We start from the raw sequence: 21,117 nt of genomic DNA, 5'->3' as shown, positions 1-21,117 counted from the left end.
TTTACATTGTGCTCCAGGTGTCTTACACATAACTCGGATTGTCAACGTCTACCTTGCTCCTTTCTCATGAGAATCATCCAAAGCAATAAACACAGAATGGTTAACTTTCCCTTTTCATACAAAGGAATAAATCCTTAGCTGCTTTGAAAACATAATTTGACAAATATTAAAATCTGTTTGTTAGATTATCAGTAGTATTCACAAGTGCAGTTGCAGAAATACATGGAACCAGCATGGTTCAGCCCATCAGATTTCATGTGGAGACAAGCCTGTAGTATTTTTAGGTGTACTTATACTTACTAGCACCAAGGGATGGTCATCTGGCAAGTTCAATGTTGTCAATGTGCACACCCATGCTAGCTTTGCTTTGAGGGTACTATAGGCCCCTCCACAATTCCTGATGTGTCTTGGCGATACCTTCCGTGCAATGAAAAACAATTCTCATGATTCATTCTTAAAATGAACTCCCCTATCTGATTGTAAAGATTTTGGCAAACTGAATCTACGTATACATACACTTGACAAGAGCTTGGATACAGAGAGATCATCACATCAGGTTGGGAGGGCCTCAACCCCCTGCAAAATAAACATTTACAAAACTGTGCTTGATTTAATTTCATTCAACAATATTTAACTGAAACCTTGTGAAACGACCTTATTACTTGCTATGTGACTCAAGGTCACTGTTGTTCTTTTGCCGGGGTGTTCACCTGCTGGCAGGTACTGCCACTGACACTGCTCTGAAACGTGAATTAAACCAATACCTTTTAAATAATGATGACATACATGCAAATCCCACACGTGTAGTTCATGAACATACCTCGCCACTGCATCAACGTGGAAACAGGCAAAGCAATTATTCTGTTACTAGAAATCTAGACTTCATTTACTAAGTTTGAACAAACAACGTTTTTCCCATCCTTTCATTTTATTCTCTGGCACCTCACGCTGCATTTTCCATTTCACATTGCTCAATGTAACAGAGGCAAGAGCACAGTACTTTATAACTTGACCAGCATAATTGTTTCCTGTCAAAGCTATGTTATCTCCGCTGTTGTGTGCGGGACATTTAATTACAGCAACCTTTTCTAGAAACTTCAATGTTTCTAAGAAATCTGGAATTTGTGGCCCTTTTCTTATTGGGGTGCCAGTAGATGCCAAGAACCTTTTCGTGACCATAACTGCCCAAATTCATGGATTAGTCCAAAACTGCACTGATTATCTGTAAAGATTGTAACAGTCAATCCATTTGCTAAACAGTATTCTCCTGCAATCGCAATTAATTATTCTGCCACTTGTGCTGCACTTTCAATTCATGAGTACTATGCTTCCAAAATATACGTCACTGTGCAGACTGCATATGCTGCTCAAGAGTTCCAAAATGCTATCTCAGATAAGAACCATCTACAATTAAAATCAAATCAGCCAACTATAGTGGTTCATCTTGAATATACAGTCTTGGTTTGGTACACAATTGCGTCTCATCAATAAAATGATGGTCACTTCAATCTATTTCATTGTCAGCTTCTTTTCCTAGCAAATGCATGTACTTCAGCATTTAATTGAAATGTTTTCTACTGCCAGTATATTCTACTCTTATTTAAACAATCAACTATTTCTAAGATGCTGGATATGTGTAAGAGTTAGTAAGGCCCAAACTGAATGAGAAACCAGCACAATAAGTGGGTGGCCATCACAACTGTCTCACTTTTGCCAGAACAAGTGCCATAAAAGTAGCTGAAACACTTTTCATGCAACCCAGGAGAGTGGTGGCCGCGACATCTAGTGTAGCAGAAAGAAATGCAATGGGCAGTTAACCCCCCACCCATTGCTGCTGCGTGAGAAATTAAAGTGCACACACATCTCTTTCATGACAGTAGAAATACAAACATTACTCCTAATTTGGTATTCTTAGAGCACGGGCTATATTCAAGCTGTGTCTGAGCTCCAGGAAGACTTGCGTACATTTATTGTCCCAATATATATATATATAAATCTTCATCAATCTTTCATAATATTCATGCATCACTTCGCCTTAATCTTGCATTGTTTTCATAATCTTTAACTAATTGACTTGGTTCTGGAGAAGGTTTAAAAAACAAATGTAATGATAGAACAATAAAGTACCACATTTACAATAAAGCATAAGATGGAACAGTAGAGTAATAAAACATACATCATCAAAAGATATTATAGTAAGGAACAATCTAATACAGAGATAATGAGAAAAGAGGGTAAAGAAACCATCTTATGGATGAAAAATGAGTAAGAAGAGTTAAGGGTACATATTAAAACAGGAGATAGTGGAATAAAATCTTTAAAAATAAAGAATAAGAGGAAAGAAAAATAGGGAGATGAGAAAAGGAACAAGAAGAGAAAAGGAGAGGAGAGGGGAAGGGGGAAGGGGGAAGATGAGATAAATAATCAAGGTATGAAAGGGTGGGAAGATAGGAACGTAATAAAGGGAATCCAGAATGAGTCAGATTTGATGTTCTGAAATAACGTTGATGATGAGACAGTAGAGATTCTATGTTCATTGCAAATAAGGTTCAACCACATTAACATACCAACTTTAGAATTATCTTTCCAACAAGTTAAAATAACTTTAAAGGCAAGGGAAATGAAAAGGTCAAACAGTTTCAACTTTGGTGAGGTGTCGGAAAAATCATCGGACATGGATCCAAGAAATATATTTTGAATTGATATTGGGATATTACAATTAAATATTTTAGAGGACACATAACAAATGGATTTACCAAATTTAAGAACATTGGGACAGGAATATATTAAGTGTAACAATGTGCCATCCGAGGAGAGACAAGACCAACAAAGGGGAGAGGAAGAGGGATTAATCTTATGAATATGTACCGGAGTGCCAGGCGCTCTGTTGTAGGGAAATAAATAAAGATTTTGCGATGTTAGCAGCTTTTGAGGTAGTAAACATTTTATGCCATCATTTATTCCATCTGTTAGTGGAAAGGGATATAGAGAGGTCTTGTTCCTAACTAATTCTATAGTGGATTTTGGTCTATTAGATATGGGAGTAGACAAAAGCTTATATATAACAGAAGCTTTGGGAGTAGGGTCAAGGAGAAATGCATTTAAAGGAGTCAGGGATGTAAATGGAATGGTGTCATCAGAAAATTTTTGGGACGACAAGAATGACTGTAGGGCAGTGGATATTTGTGGGTATTGGGGAAAATAGGATAGAGGTAAATTATAACTTTCTTGTAATGCAGTGAAGGGTATGACAGAGCTATGGGATACTAGTTGATGAACATAAAAAATACCCTTTTCTTTTCAATGTTTGAAGTAGAATGATTTGTGTCGGAATTTAATTAATTTATTATACCAAACAGAAGAGACAAGAAATGCTTGTGGAAAGGTAGCACCATCTGTAAACAGTGAATGTATCAAATGTTGGGAGTATTTCAAAATAGGATATTGAGAAATGAAGGTACTATTGGACATAAAGCAGATGTCAGAAAAGGAGAATTCATGTAGTAAGGAGCGCTCAAAAGCAATCCATCTAGGTATCGGTGACTCATGTCCTGCTTTTTTAAAGCAGTGAACTGTCTAAGTAAAAAAGCAGTATCATAAAATGTAACATTTGGAAATCATACAGCTCCTTCAGGTTTTGGTTTAAGTAGTTTAGATAAGGCAATACTGGACGGTTTATTATTCCACAAGAATTTAATACAGAGAGAGTCAAGTTGTTTAAAATATTAATTGGGGATTTTAAATGGTAACATAGAAAGTAAGAATAGATTGAGAGGAACAGTCATCATTTTGATAGTATCCAATCTACCCCACCAAGATAGAAAAAGTGGGGACCAAGAATGAAATGAATTTTGAATCTTAAGTTTTAGTGCATTAAAATTGTGTAAAACAATGTGAGGCATATTAGAGGAAAACCATACTCTCAGGTATTTAATTTTAGAGGGACGCCATTTGAAATAGGTGTCAGGAAACATGTATTGATAACAGGTGGAGTTTAAAGGTAAGACCTCCGTTTTGGAAACATTTGGGGGTCTATTAGGATGGCGGATGGATGGTCGCTGCTGGGTCAGTGGTAGCAACCGCCGGACTGGAGGCGGACATCCTCCCGTAATCGCAACCTAGAACACAAACGGTCCCATTAGCATGGTGGTGACGACCGCGGCTGTGATATTTACCGCCTGCCACTTTTCCGCTGGTAGCAGTCCGCACGCCTGCCTAGCGGGCGGAACTTGACCACCACAATGGTGCCGGAGCAGGGCCAGGTTCCACCGGCATGATTATGAGGCCGGCGGTAGCCAGCCTTTTCGCGGCGGTGGGAGTGCCATGGAAAGGCATGCGGAGAATGTCTCTGGGGGCCCATTGCTGGCCCTCAATGTGTTGGGGGTGTGTGGGTGCACATGTCCCTGTACCAGGAGGCAGGCACTGTGCAGTGCCTGCCACGCAGTGCAGGGACATGCAGGACATGCTTCTTTGGACATTGCGGCGGACCTGCTGGCAGCAGCAACCGCCACCATGTTAATTGCTGTGATCCCACCGCCGCGGTCAGATCTCGACTGCAGAGCATACTAATTGGACCGGCGGTTTACCCGCAGTCCTAGCGGGAAGTATTTTCCCGCTACCATGTCGGTCAGAGTGATTTTTCGACCGCCATCCTAATAGATCCCTTAGTTTGAAATCAGAAACTTTAGAGTATAAATCAATTTCCGGTAAGAAAGGAGACAAAAAGTTGGAGGGTTAGAGAGATAGATCAAGATGTCAATCTCATAGGCAGATAATTTGATTTTGTCGGATTTATGTTGAAAACCAGTTACTAAGATTGAACAGAGGGTAATAGGGATTTTGAAACCAAAATATAATCAGTACGTGACATAGTATGATGAACATTTGAAAAAAATGTAAATTCATATTTATTTGGACTGCAAGTTTTCCATACATCAAAAAGTGAACAAGAGGCAATAGCAGATTGGAATAATTTATGAGACTTATCAGGATTACATTCGCATTTTGATTTTTTATCGGAAAAAGGATCAAGCCAATTGTTAAAGTCTCCAGCAACAATAATATTGGGGTAGGTAATGGAAGATACTTTTAATTTAATCATATTCCAAAAATCAGGATCAGGTTTAACTGGTCCATAAATATTGATTAGAGTGATTGTTTTAATAAGGACCTTGGCCTGAAGTATTGTCCATCGTCCACTTGTGTCATTTTCAGTAGACAAAATTTGAATTTGTAGAGATTTATGACATAGGATTGCAATCCTACCCTTGCGGTTGACCGCAGGTGAAAAAACAACATGGCCCACCCACTGGCGTTTAAGCTTAAGAGATTCAACATTATTGCTGTGGGTTTCCTGCAAAAAAGCAATTTGACAATTTAACTATGATAAGTGAGAGTGTACCTTCTGACGCTTGACAGGGTGACCCAAACCATGGATGTTCCACGACACGACATTAAGCATATATCACTTTAGAGACAAGGGTACAGGAACAATGATGACACACTCCAGAGACAACAATGAAAGACAAAAGATACCATTTGTCAATAACAGGGTAATACATAGAAATTATAAAGAATAAGTGGATAAAAGGAGAAAAACCATATTCGGTTGTAAAGAGCGGAAGAAAAGGAAGAAAGTGATAAAAGGAAAAGGAGGAAAAAGGATGAGATAGAAGGGAACACAAGATGATGACACATTTCAAAAATAACAACGAAAACAAAAAGACACCATTTGTCAATAATAAAGAACACAACAAAATAGTAAAGAATATGAAGAGATAAAGGAGATAAAATCAGTGGAATTTTGCAAGGGTGAAAAAAAAGGAGAACGAAAAAGAGAAAAAAAAGAAAAAAGGATAATAAGGAGGGGAATGTGGGAAAAGTGAAAGAGATGGTGAAGAGAAAAGATGGATCAAGAACGTAAAGCCAGATCTGAAGCAAAGAAAGAGGAAGATGAGAGACGGGCATGTGTCGGCACCTAGAAACAAGAACAGCAGCGGAGAGAAGAAAAAAGATATTTATAATCTAAAAACAATTCAGCCACGTAACCCATATTTGGAGAACATGTCCTACAAATGAGAACTAGAAATCAGAGGTCAATTATCGCAGCCAACAATATAGCGTGTTAGGAAAATTATGCATTTGTGTCCATTGGTGTTCTGGTGACGGATTGCAGGAACGGTCTTTTTTTTTTTGAAAACCTTTATTGTGCATAGCAAGCATACAAATACGGGCCCACAACCATACAGGCCGGCCTCGAAAGCAATCAATAGCACAAAAAGTACGGATAGTTCAACTCAGCAGTCCCAAAGAATACACAGACGATAATTGTCCAAGACGTGGCTAAATTGAAGCGGGACCACCAGGCAGAGGAGGAATGAGGTTAGTTTTTTAAAGTTTTGTAGCAAAGAAGGATCAGGTGCATTCAATCCACCGAAAGCAATGGCAGGTAACCAGCGAGTCATTAGCAAAACGAGGAGTAAAATGAAAAGCAACAAAGGATAGTGACCATCAGGATAATAGCACAATAACCCAGTACATGTTGGCCATCGCCCGCCCCACGAACTCGGAACACCAAATCCATAAAAAGACAGCATCAACAACGGAGAAAATAGGTGATACCACCCCAAAGCACCTAACAACCCTAAGGGAGGAAAGAAAAGGAAAAGGAAAAGGACGAGAGAAAAAAGGCCCATAGAAACTGAAACTAAAGCAAAACCTTACCCCCCACGCCCCACCCTGCACGTATGCGGAGGCTACGGCCTACCCCCCCTGCAGGTCTTAACTTAGCCAGGGCATCAAACGAACGGGAAACACCTTCATAAGTAATCTTACATAGACAATGGTGCAAAATGCCAGTTCGAATATTCAGGGATCTCATTTGATGGCGAATTGACAAAAGATCCTTACGTCGAGCGTTGGTTGCATTTGAAAGACCTTGAGAGATGAAAATGTTGTGACCAGACCAAACAAGACGACGTTTCTCTCTGGCACACTTCAGAACATGCATCAAATCAGTGAATTCCAGAAAGAGCATGATGATACCAAGAGGTCTGGAGTTGAGGACGACCAAGACGATGTGCTCGTTGGATGTTTAGAGGGGTAGAGGATTGAAGATCCAGAAGGTCAGGCAAAATGTTTTTTAAAAATGAAAGTAAGTCAGGGCCTTCAATATTCTCCGCTAAACCATAAAGGCGTAGGTTATTCCTTCTATTGCGATTTTCAAGGTCCTCTGTATGGAGCGTAAGCTTTTGAATTTCTTGTTCAAGCAGAAGAATTTTGGTTGCTACGTCATGAACTTGGCCCACACGTTGTTCCATTTCAGTTACTTTGCATTTCATGTTAATCCAGCGGTCCTCAATAAGCTGTAGTTTTTCATTAGTGGCATTCATGAAAGGTTTCAGAGCAGGCAATTCATCCAAAATTGTATCCAGGACCGGACTAGAAGATAGGACTGGAGACGGAGGATAATTTTTGGCCCTTTTGGGTTTAGTGCCAGAGGAGGAGGCCTTGTCAAGGTTAAGTGAGTTGATAGACATTTTAGCAGAGCTTAAATGACTTTGAGCACTCTTTTTAACAGTGACAAGTCTGCCCATAAAATGGATATTGGGGCAGCATAGATAAGCAATAAACCAATACATATGTAAAGAATATCTCACAACATGTGTAAATGCAGACACCACTCCTCAGGTTGTGACAGACAGGCACAAGTAACGATGATCCAGTGATTGACTAAAATGGAAATACGTTCCAGGATTCAGGAGCTGAATATGCCACGAAAGCGAGATATCAAAGTATGAGTCACAGATAAAAAAGAAAAAAGGGATTTCCTTCGCAGTTGTGGTAGATAAGAGAAGTTCATTGAGAGGCATTAATAGAAATGTAAAAAGAAAAAAGAAGGAAACAAAGTGAGTTAAGCACCAATGCACTTGGATAGACATAGCCATTGCATAAACAAAAGGTGCAGAGGAAAAGCTCACCCAGTAATTGCTGGCCGCATGAGGAGAATGTAGATGAAGACTTGAGCGAGGCACCACACAAAATGGCTGCTGCCCGCGACTGAAGAAATGGTGTCACAGCAAAAATACAGCACATAGGGGATCCCGCTGGTCCGCTCTTGGAATCGGTTCACTTCAGAGCCATTCTTCAACCAGAACCCATCCTGTGAGCGCCAATAGATGTTGTAATGTGACCGAAAGAAGCAATCGGAACTCAGCGCGACGCGGAGCTGAAAGAGTCGCCCCAATATTGTTGCGGCACTCAAGCCACTCCCGAAAACAACTTTTGTTTTTAAATGCCTAAAACATGTTTATATTTCTCCATACCAACTGGAGAAAGCTTCTTTTGAGGGGATTCTCTCTGTGTTTTTTCTGTTGTCCACTGTTCTATGGTCTTACACTCAGTCCACAAATCTCGAGGCACAGCAATGGAAAACATAGCATCCAAATCTGTCCAAAGCACTTTTGAAATGGTCCCAATCTTTTGCATTTCTGTTTACCATTTCTATGGGCTCCTCTCTGAGCCTAGCAACGTTCTAAGGAAACGTCACTTCTCAACCAAGGCACATGAACATACAGTCCTACCTGCACTTCTCTCAACGGAAACTTCTTTTCTTGTTGGAACATATTTTTATATATTTTTTAGATATTCAAAGGGACACACATGCAACAGACTATCCCCAAGCATAGAAATAAAACATATTCCTCATAGTGGGGGGAAAGAAAAAAAAATTCAAAGTATCAGAATTAAATTCGTAAAGGAAGAACTGTAGACACTGTAGGGCCCCCACCCTACCCCACTCCTTGCCATGAACCCTTCAAAAATTAGATCTACTGCCCCAAATGGCAATGGAAAGCATTAACTGAAGCAGCATGTTATAACAGTATACATGACAGAAACGTATAATGCCATCAGGCATAGCTCAACTTGGACGTATGAGAGTCATTCACATATCACCAGAAAAGTAGGGTAAGCACAGTGTCAGTAAGAGTCTGCAATTAGGTAATCAAGACAAGGGTTTTAGATAGAATCATATTCAAGCAACTGATCGTTCACCTTATAGATTGATCTCTCAAAGGCAGCAAGAGAAAGTCATAGCCCCATACCAGTCTGCTATCTGAGTTGAAACATTAGACTTCCATTTTTGAAAAATATACATTTTTCCTGTGGCCAGTGAGGATGCTAGTCATTAGTGCCGTGAGAGGTTAGACCATTGATGGATTCCCTATCTTGCAAAAGTGCCAGCTATATTTAGCGGCGGACTGCAAATGATTGTGTGGTATGTATTGCCTTCCAGAATGCTGTCCAATAATTGGCAATGCTCGGACAGGCCCAGACGATGTATATGATGTCAACATCCAGTTGACCACAGTGCTAGCAACTGGAGTAAGGGGCAATATGGGTCCAGTGCCGGATATGCAGGGACTAGGGCGAGTCATGCAGTATAATCTGAACTTTAGATGCTCTTGCATGCCCCTGTCATGAAGAGGCATAAAGTTAGCCCATTGGTCGTCTTCATAGGCCTTCTTCCATGACCACTCCCCTTGTGTGAATTCCTGTTTCGGTTTAGAGTACAGGTTTGAGATTATCACGGTGTAAATGCCAGAGATCATTTTTTTGCATGAGCCCCACTTTTCAAGGTAGTCATGGAAAGCAGAGAGGGAGGGCAACATAAAGGGTCGGTCATTTCTTTTTGGACAGGCAGCTAACCAACTGCGTGTAGTTCCAGGATTGTGACCTCCGAAGTATGAAGTCTTTCTGAAGGTCACAGAAGTTTTTAATCCCCTCGTCCTGAAAATGTGGTTGGAGTGCTCGAATGATTTTAGAAATCCATGGCACCCAGTGGTCTGTGGAGCTGTCAATCTGGATTGCGGAGTTATTCCAGAAGGACGCAATGAAATGGAAAAAAGCGTCTTCTTCAAAGCTTCTGTGTATTGCCTTTAACAGGTGGATAGACTTTTATAACACTGAGTGGTTCAGATCCTTGGATGACTGAAGAGCCTGGTTAGGACCTGTGGGCCGGAGGCATTGTTTTAAATGTGCCACTCGATACCAACCCAATCTGGAGTTTCGAGGGTTCCTTGGAAGTGATAAGTAAGTTAAGGCAGTAGGTGGGCCATATAGTATGTTCTATCTGTGGGAGTCGTAAGTTGCCGGAGCATACCGAACACATATTCGAAATGTGGGACTAAGGTAATTTTGATAGTTTGGGTCATGCCCACTCAGGAAGAGCTGGAGACCCTGCCATTTGAGGAAATCCCATTGCATCTGGTCTATAAAGGGCAAGATATTGTCTTGTACTGTTCACTTGATCTTGTCACTGGGATATATTTCTATAGTTAATGACATGCAGTGGGTAACATCCAGGCGTCTGTGGTAGTGGTATATGAGCTTTGTTGAATTCAAGACAGAAGGCTCTGTCAATTAAAGCTTCATTAAACACCTCAGTTAGGATGGGGACAGTTAGTTTCGATGTGATTTTGTAAAAGTCGATTGGAAAGCAGTATTCCCTAGGGATCTTTCCAGTGGGCATAGTTTTAATAGCCTCAGTCAGTTCTCCTTCATAAGATCTTGGTCAAGCTCAATTAGCCTCAGTCAGTTCTCCCTCATAAGATCTTGGTCAAGCTCAATTTGCATATCTAAGGTCAGTTTTGGAATGGGCAAAGCCTGAAGGAAACTTTCCTCACTCAGTAGGTCCTCCGGCCCCTCGGACATGTATAGTATGGGAATAGTAAGCAGTAAATTCTCCAGTGATCTCTATCAGGTCAGTCATCAGTCGACCGTTCATAGATGGGATAGTGGGGTTAGGAGAGTCGCCCTCCTTTTGTTTCGATTGAAAGGTGAGGAGTCTGCAGGCCTTTCACCTTGTTTGTACTGTTTCCATTTAATTTTAAATAAGAGTTTTTACCATACCATGGAGTACATTTCGTTGAGATCATATTTTGTACTGATAAGGAGCCGGAGGGTGCTATCCAATGGGTCGAGTCTGTGCTGGTGTTAGAGAGCCTTAATATCCCAGTCCAGGGATTCTCTTTCAGCATTGAGTTGCAATGTATTAGCTGCTGCATCTCTGATAGGTCCCAGGTCGGGCTCTTTTGTGCTGCTTCATCACTTTCTAATGGTTTCTGTCACATTTTTACTACTTTCTCCATCCTTTCCTCATGCTTTTCTCATGTTTTTCTCACTGTTTATCCTTGTTTTTTCCCATTGCCACTCTTGCCTACCGCCTGTTTCCAGCATTCCCTCCTAGCCCCACCCATTGCCTCCTAGCACCCCTCCCTCCTCTATGGAACTACTTAATGGAGGGTGCAGTGCAGCCGTGCCACTGGTGCGACAAAGACAAGCCCATCTGAGCCCATTTGCGCCTGGACTGCACCCAGCACCAGGACTGTGGGTTCTTCCACCCAACGAATATAACCTGCCACCGACCTACTAGCCCTGGACCCACTTGCACCAACCTCTTCTGCTGCCCATCCCCGTGTACCACCAGAGGACCATTCTCCTGCCACCTCACCTTCAGCACCAAAGCAAACAACAATAGCATCTACAGCGCAAATGTGGCCGCACCCGCTACATCAACAACTCCAATGCATACTACTCAATGCATGTTCACTCAGTAAACATGCCACGGAGGTCTGGAATACAATCCCTTCCCTCACCCTGGACGTCATCTTTCTTACAGAAACATGGCTTATCCTCGCCTCCACACCAGACATCGCCACTGCTATTCCAGAAGATTACAAGATCAATCAATCAGGGGGTTTATAGAGCACGCTACTCACCTGTGAGGTACTAAAGGCGCTGGGGGGCAGCTCCTGCTTAGTCGAAGAGCAGGGTCTTGAGGTCCTTCCTGAAGGAGTGCAGGTTTGGGGAGCATCTGGTGCTGATTGGGAGTTTGTTCCAGGTCTTGGCTGTGATGTAGCAGAACGCCCTTCCTCCTGCTCTGTTTCTGCGGATGCAGGGACCTCTACTAGGGCGAGGTCGGCGGACCGTAGATTCATTTTGGGTGCGTGGAAACAGACTCTTTCATTGAGATATTTGGGTCCGATGTTGTGGAGGAATTTGTAGGTATGTGTGAGAAGCTTGAAGGTTATTCTCTTCTCGGCAGGGAACCAGTATAGGTCAGGAGATGTTGCATCATGTGTTTGTGCCAAGGAGTCCCGAGCACGAGTCTGGCCGCTGCATTCTTCATGGTTTGGAGCTTGTGTAGGAGGGTATTATTGATGACGTCTTCCTGTGCTCAGGGTGATCCATTTGATGGTCTTTCGCAGGATGCGGAGGCAGTTGGAACTGGTGGAGACGATGGCGTTGATCTGGCATGAGGGAGGAGCCCAGGATGATGCTGAGATACCGCGCATGGTCTGCCGGGGTGGGGGGGCTCCCGAGGGTGGAGGGCCACCATGTGTTGTCCCAGGCAGAGGTCGAGGGTCCCAGGATGAGGACCTCTGTTTTCTCAGTGTTGAGCTTCAGGCAGCTGTCCTTCATCCAGGCTGCGACGTCTTTAATTCCTTCCTGGAAGCTAATTCTGGTGTCATCTGGATCCTTCGTGAGGGAGAGGATGAGCTTGGTGTTGTCAGCATAAGATACTATGTTGAGTCCATGCTGTCTGACCATGGCGGCGAGATGGGCCATGTCGATGTTGAAAAGGGTGGGTTTGAGCAATGATCCCTGTGGTACTCCGCAGTCGATCACTCTGGATTCGGAGATGAAGGGGGGAAAGTCTGATCCACTGGGTTCTGAAGAGGAGAAAGGAACAGATCCAGTTGAGAGCAGTTTCCTGTATCCCGGCGTCGTGCAGTCTGGCTGCGAGGGTGGTGTGTGAGACGGTGTTGAATGCTGCAGAGAGGTCCAGTAGGATGAGGGCTGCAGTGTGTCCCTGGTCAAGTAGCCTGCGGATGTCGTTGGTGACGGCAAGGAGGGCGGTCTCGGTGCTGTGGTTGCTGTGGAATCCAGACTGGTAGGTATCTAGGATGGCATTTTCTTCAATGAACGTGGTCAGCTGGGCATTTACAAGTCTTTCGATAACTTTGGCGGTGAAAGGGAGCAGAGAGATGGGCCGATAGTTCTTCAGGTCCATGGGGTTGGCCGTGGGTTTCTTGAGGAGGGGATTGACTTCCGCTCACTTCCAGATGTCGGTGAAGATGCCGGATTGGAGGGAGGTGTTAATGGTCAGTCGTAGTTTGGGGGCGATGGCAGCCCTGTGGTAGATGTGCAGTGGGCAGGGGTCTGTTAGGGCTTCAGACCGGGTTTTCATCATGGTCGTGGTGGTGAGTTCAACCGTGGCGGGAGACCAGTTGGTGATGGTCGGCTGGTGGTCATTGGAGGGGGTAGGGGTGGTGAACAGTGTCTGGTCGCTGAAGTGGATGTACGTGGCCTAGATTTTCTGATGGAAGTAGGAGCTGAGCTTGTTGCAGAGTTCCTGCGAAAGTGTGATGTCTGTGGCCTCGTTCGGGGGTTTGCTGAATTGCTGTATGACGTTGAAGAGTTCCTTGGCGTTTGTTGTGTTGGCGTTGATTTTGCTCATGATGAAGGTCCGTTTGGTGTCCCTTATGAGCTGGTGGTACTTGTTCAGGGCACTTCTGTGGTTGTTAAGGTCTTCTGTGGTTTTCCGGCTTCGCCAGGTCTTCTCGAGATGTCTGCAGGTGCGCCTGGCGGTTTGGAGTTCGGTGGTGAACGAGGCGGACTTTGGGGGGCGTTCTTTGGCCAGGTGGCAGAGGGGGGCAATCTTGTTAGCGCATCTGGAGATCCAACTGTGGAGTTCCGTGGCTGCGGAGTTGGCATCGGTAGGGTGTTGGGGGGTCTAGGTGGATGGTGGCATTGAGGAGTTCTTCTGAGATTTTGCTCCAGTTCCTTTGTGGCGGGTGGGGGGCCTGTGTGGGTGCCGTGGTGGAGTTGAAGAGGAAGGACACGCAGTGTTGGTTGGTCCAGGGAGGCTGTGTGATATGGCTGAAGTGGATGTTTGATCCTCCTGTGAAGATGGGGTTGAGGGTGTGTCCTGCTCTGTGCATGGAGGTGTTGATGAGCTGCTTTAGTCCGAGGTTGGAGAGATTGTCGAGAAGGTTGGTGGAGACGGGGTCGCTGAGATTGTCAAGGAGGAAATTCAGATCTCTGAGTAGGATGTAGTCTGTGGAGGTGATGGCATGGGGTTCGACAAGGTCGGTAATAGCTGTTGTTGCCGGGGAACAGGGTCCCGGGGGTCTCTATAGACGAGGGTGCCGCGTAGCGTGGTCCTGGGGGAGGTCTGGATCTGGAAGTAGAGGTGTTCTGTGTTGGAGTGGGGGTTGCACATGCTGGAGTTGGAGAGTCTGAGGCAGATCTTGTGTGCGATGGTGAGTCCGACGTCTGGGCGGTCCTTGCTCTGGATATTGTAGCCTTCGGGGATGGCGGTGGTGATGTCGGGCCGGAAGAGGCAGTAGTCCAGGTCTCCATGAAGAAGGTGACGTCGGGTGCCAAAGTGTTGATCGGGTCCCAAATCACTACAGCGTTTCTGTGGAGAGAGCGCACGTTGAGGAGGATGCACGTCAGGGCTTCAGCGGCATGGGCGTCCAGAGAGCCTGCGGCAGGCGTGGGGGCACTGTAGGTGGAGCAGGAATGTTGGCAGTGTCTGCAGAAAAAAGGTCCTTGCGTGGTGTTAGGAGAGTAGGTCTGGCAGTCAGCGTGTCTTCAGGGGTTGAAGGCGAGGAGGGTGGCGGCATCATATCAGCGGATCCCTGGCGCCTGCCATGGTCGGGTCACGGATGGGCACAGACGGGCTTGCCTTTGGTGCAACTTCGGCAGCGCATCGGTCGTCATTATGTAGGGGGAGAGGGATGCTCAGCTGGGAGGTGGGAAACAGACGAGGGCAGGGGGAGGGGCCGCAGGTCAGCAGCGGTTCGAACAGCGAGGGAAAGAGAGAGAGGCAGGGGCATTAAAACAAACAGTGCACAGATAAACCAACAATAACGGGGCCACAAATAAACACAATTAAGCTACGAGAACCGAGGCACAAATAACAATAGGTATAGGTGCACAAATTAAACAACAGGAAACGAGGCACAGAAGAACAACAGGAATCAGGGCACAGTTAAGCAACACAACGGGGTATCATTGAACAACAGGAGTCGGGGCTCAATTAACCAATGAAAATCGTGACACAGTTAGCAACAAAACGGGGCACAAATTAGCAACAAATATCAGGGCACACTACACAATTTGCCCAATCAAGGACAGCAGCCTCGAACACCCGGGCAGAGGGCTCAGCGGCGACCTACAATGAAATCCAAATTCCACCTTGAGAGAAATTATATTCATGCGGAAGACCCCAATATAAGGTAGTGAGGACCTTCATATGATGTGAACGTCTTTTAATGCCAAATGGAATGATTGTGAGTTTTACTAACTACCATGACAGAACCAACAATCATGGAGGTGGAATTGGCATTATCCACAGAAACACCATCCATTGCACAACACCGGTAATGGAACACCTCAACTTCAAATAGATGGAAAAAGCACCATCAGAGGCACCCTTGCATACAGACCACCAGGACCACACCCCAGCTTCTGAAATACCATCTCGGAACTCATTGACCCACTCGCAATTGACTCAGAGCCCTATATATTCACACAGGACCGCAACTTCCACCTCAACGATCCCAGTGGCACCAACTCTGCCAACCTCCTGGAACGCATTAGCATCATTGGCATCAAGTGGCTCATTACGAACTCTGCCCACATCGCAGGACACATCCTCAACCTCATCTTCACCTCTAACAACAGAGTCAGGTACATCCTCACCACAACACTCACCTGGTCAAACCCCCATTGCGTACACTTCACCATTTTAGGGCTCACCTAACTAGCACTGTGCCTCCCGGATCCACACAAAGAGACTGGAAAAAGTTATCAAAAGAGCAGTGGTGTAACACTCTCTGCTCCCACCTTCCAGAATCTACACATGACCCTGAACAAGCAGCAAGGAGCCATCACCCCGCTAAGGCAGCCAAGGATAAAGAATAAAGCTAAAGAACAAATTGGTTCACCAAGGAACTGCACTTCACCAAATGCAACTGCAAAGAACTTGAAAGGAATAGATGCATTGACAAAAAAACAGAAGACCGCACCGTCTTCAGTACTGCTCTCAACCAGTACCACCTCCTGAAAGAAACCAAGAAGAATGCCCTTGAAGATCGCATCAAAGTCAACACAAACCACAGCAAAGAACTCTTTGCCATTGTAAAGGAGTTCACAATCCGGCAGCCACATCACCTACTCCCAGGAACTGTGTGATAACCACAATATATCTCGGTCATCTAAGAAAATTTCAAATGCCAACCCTCCATTGCAGAAAGCACCAACCAGCTCACTCCCAAGAACACCTTCTCACCTACTGGGAACCCCTCACCATGCAAGACACTATCTTCATCATGAACTTTGAGCACCCTCTGACCCATGCCCTCACCATGTCTTCAACTTTAGAAGCAATACAATCGACGACAATCTCAGGAAGGTCCGAAACACCTCCATCACCTCAGCCTCCTTTACTGAGGACTGGAAGCACGCTGAAGTTTAGGTCCTGCTGAAAAATACATGCGCCAGCCAAGCCAAATTGAAGAACAACCGGCTCACCTCTCTGCTCCCTAATCAAAAATCCTCGAGAAAGAGCTCAACCGGCAACTCACAACATTTAGAAGAACACAACCCCCTGGACCCCTCCAATTATGGATTTTGAGCTAACCACAACACTGAGACAGCCCTGATCACAGCCACAGATGACATCAGAGCCCTCCTGGACCACAGGGAAACAGCTGACCTCATCCTCCTGAACTTGTCTGCCATGTTTGTCCCCATGTCCCACCAAATCCTGATAAACAGACTCCACCACATTGGTATTCAAGGAAACACCCTCAAATAGATCGCCTCGTATCTCACCAGCAGAACCCAAAGAATCTGCCTCGCACCTTTCACCTCTGAGCCCAAAAACATCATCTGCGAAGTCTCGTAAGGATCGTCCCACAGCCCGACCCTCTTCAACACATACATGACCTCTCTGGCAGTCACCATCAGATTACATGTATTCAACATCATCTCCTACACCGCCGACACACAGCTCATGCTCTCACTGTCCGAAGATCCCTCCACCATAAAAGCTAACTTCCAGAGATGCATGATGAACATCCCAGACTGGATAAAGAACAACTGTCTCAAACTAAACACTGAAAAAAACTGATGCCCTCATCTTTGGGAACAAATTCACTGTCAAAATATCCTCTCCCAAAATATAATGACAATGTCATTGTCAAAAATATCATCATCCTATACTTATAATAGTAAGTACAAAAGTATTGGAAAATAAATATCGTTGTCATTAATATTGTAGTATTAAATATTGTTTTTAAAATATATATACATTTAAGTAATAAATATATTAAATAGTAATTAAAAATAAAATAGATTTAATGTATAATTAAGCAAATATAAATTAAATGTACTTTAAAATTGTTAAACGCACATATATTAATATATATATAAATACACATATATCTAGTTTAAAACCATTATTACGCTAATAACTTTAATTTCTATTGTAATTTCACAATTTATAATATAATGTAATAATATTTCGATTACATATATATATAAATATAAGGCGAGCCTACCTACATGCCCATACCCAATGCCAAAAAACCCTTGCACTCTCGAACAATTCCCAACAATAAGCAATCAGGTTTTCCTGGACCTGTTGTCCAAAGTAAAATTGGGATCACCCAGGGACTGCTGCCCACCCCGCATCTTAACGGAAGCTTTTACTGCTCTCCCCCTACCAGCCCTTTCTCTTCTGAATGAGTCCCCATCCCAGGGCTATGTTCCAGAGGCCTTTAAGGAGAAAATTGTCATCCCCGTCCTGGAGAAACCAGGGGCTGATCCCCAGACCCTAAAGAACTATCGCCCGATCTCCTTGCTCCTGTACCTGGCCAAGGTATTGGAAGCTCACGTGGCTAGATGCCTCTCTGCTTTCTTGGAACAGTCTGAATATCTTTACCCCCCATCAAGCAGGGATCCGCCCAGCACACTCTACAGAGGCTCTTATGTTGACGGTATTGGACACTCTCCGGAAGGAGGATGACAGGAGCTCCCCACAGGCTCCGGTGTTGCTGACTCTCTGCGGCTTTTGACACGGCGACAATGGCATATTGGTCGATCGTGTCAGAGATGCAGGTATCCAAGGATCGTCTCTTAGCTGGATTAGTTCCTTCCTGCAAGACCGCTCTCAGTCAGTCCCCATAACCCAGTGTACAGCTCCAAAGATGAGGTCTACATGTGGAGTCCAGCAGGGCTCCTCACTATCCCCCAATCTGTTCGACCTCTATCTCCTCCCACTGATCCGAGCCTTGAAAGAGAGGAAAGCTTGCACTTTCAACTCCCCTGAATCGGTCCTTGAATTTCAGACCACTATGCTATACATCCACGGCTGGATGAACAGCCATCACTAAACACTTAATCTGGACAAGACTGTACTGGTCCTAACCGGGGGCACCAACAAACCTTGGAGCCCACAATTTTGGCCACAGGAATTGGGGCAGTCCCCTACCCCATACTTTTCTGCTAAAAGTCTTGGTGTGACATTTAACTGCCATCTCACAATGAAGACCTAAAGTGGCTCAGTGATTTCAGCTTGCTTCTACCAGTTGAGGAAAGTAAGAAAGATGAGTGGAATTCTCACTCAGGAAGCACAAATACAGGTGGTTTTAGCCATGGTCATGTCCCCTATAGACTACGCCAATTCCTTATATTTTGGCATTCCAATATATATATATATATATATATATATATATATATATATATATATATATATATATATATATTAATATATTTTTATTGGCATTTTAGGGCAAACATGTGACCGAAATAAACAATAATACAGACCATCATGCTACCGCACCCCACCCCCATATACAACAATACTTCACAGGTACAGTACTGACAAGATACCATCCACTACCCACAGGCAAATAAAAACATTAAATAGCATACAGTGCAATTTATCCAGAATCCAGAGGGTTAGTTCACAAATAGTCCACCAAATACGACCAGTAATCACGCGGTCGTGATCCAGCTAGCAGTTCTTCCACTTAAGTGATGAGCGTTTCATGACAGTAGGCCATGTCTCGAAGCCATTCGTGAGTTGTGGGTATATTCTTAATATTCCAACACAATGAGACTCTACGTTTTGCAAGCAGCAAAGCAACCATACAGTACTTGCGTTTTAACGCCCGGACACTCCCCAACAACCCCAAAAGACATGTGTGACTAGAACAAGGTATTAACACCCCCACCATATCACTCAGGATTTGTGTGACGTTGACCCAATAGTCCTTAACCCTCCCGCAATTCCAAGCAAGGTGCAGAAAATCCACTGATTCAAGTCAACACCTTTTACACCTTGCATCTGGTCGAAGTCCATATTTATGAAGCATGGCCAGTGTATAATATGTTTGATGCAAGTACTGGTAATGCAGTATTCTGAGATTGCCATTAGGCGTTAGCATTCCCATTGAAGAGCAGGTTATTTTCCACTCCTCTTCCGTGAGGGGAGTTTCAAGTGCCTCATTCCACCTCGTCCATGCCCTGTGTGTTGTGTCAGCAATTTCCTCCTGAATAATGGTGTATAATCGTGATATGAAGTGTGTATTACTAGTGGAAGCTATTATCAATTGGCACGGAGCTGCATCGGTTCCTCCAGATAGGTAGGGTATTGTTGTTTGACAGCTTGTTGAAGTCTGAGGTAGGTGAACCAGAAAAGGAGCGTCTGGTTGATAATATAATCCAAGTCCTCTATGCGCTGAAACATGCCATTGGCATAGAGATCTCCCATGGTGAATATCCCAACTTGTTTCAATACCCCCATGCCAACCTCTTCTTGTGTGACAGACAAGTTTGGGTGGTGATGTAATGGAAGGGCCGGGGCATACAATGGAAGTTTATTTGGTAATCTACCTATGGTCCGCCATGCAGTGTTAGTAGTGTCCACTGTATGAATATCTTTAGAGTGTAATGGGGGTTCAGCGGAATAGGTTATGCGTCTCCCTCTTCGATGGCTACATGCGTGAGGTAAGGTGTGGGATGATACCAGCAGTGTGCATACTGTGCCTGTGCGCAAAGATAATAAAGAAATAAATCCGGAACCTTGTAACCTCCTTGTGGGTATGGTAGAGTTAGCACACGTAATTCATTTCTGGCTTGTTTGCCAGCCCAAATCAGTTTGGTCACTAGGTAGGATAATTGCCGGAACACTGCCGAGGGGGGTGTTATGGGGATGTTGTTAAATAGATACGAAAACTTAGGGAGCACTACCATTTTTACTATAGCCAATCTGTCAGCGAGGGAGAGAGGCAATTGGATCCAACGATTAACCTTATCCGTCATAGTACTGATTGCGCGACCATAATTGGTCCGAATGACAAGTTCCGGATCCCGATGGTACCAGACTCCCAAATATCGGAACGGATCCGTTTGCCACTCAAAGGGAAATTCCGTAGCCTGCGGAGAGGTAGAGTCTGTCAGGGGGATGATGATAGATTTGTCCCAATTAATCTGGAGGCCTGAATGTCTCCCAAATTTAATATATTCTCTTAACAGAGGGGCTAAATGAGTTTCCGGGTCGCGTACATACAGTAACTTATCATCCGCATACATGGAGATATAACATGGTATCTGGGGGAATTGCAAGGCCGAATAATGATGACCCTATCGTATCTTACAAGCTAAAGGCTCGAGCGCCAATGCAAATAGCAATGGGGATAAGGGACATCCCTGCCGAGTCCCCCGTTTTATGGTTATACTGTCCGATATATAATTATTAATATGAATACGGGCCACCGGCGCAGTATATAGGAGCTGAACCCATTGTATAAAGACAGGGGGAAACCCCATCCTCTTAAGTACAGTCATGAGATAGGGCCACTCTATTGAATCATGACCGCCGCCGCTTTCGTAGTAGGTGCCAAGTAATAAGAGAGGGCAAATAAAGTACGAGAATTATGTGCTGTGGACCTCGTCGGGATAAACCCTGATTGGTCTGGCAGTACCAAATTAGTCATGAGGGGCTGCAATCGCAATGCCAGCAACTTGGCCAGTATT

The sequence above is a fragment of the Lissotriton helveticus genome, chromosome 1_1 (genome assembly GCF_964261635.1).
Source record: "Lissotriton helveticus chromosome 1_1, aLisHel1.1, whole genome shotgun sequence".
In the NCBI taxonomy this organism is placed as follows: Eukaryota; Metazoa; Chordata; class Amphibia; order Caudata; family Salamandridae; genus Lissotriton; species Lissotriton helveticus.
The sequence above is the reverse complement of the archived record's forward strand: the minus strand, read 5'-3'. Positions refer to the sequence as shown.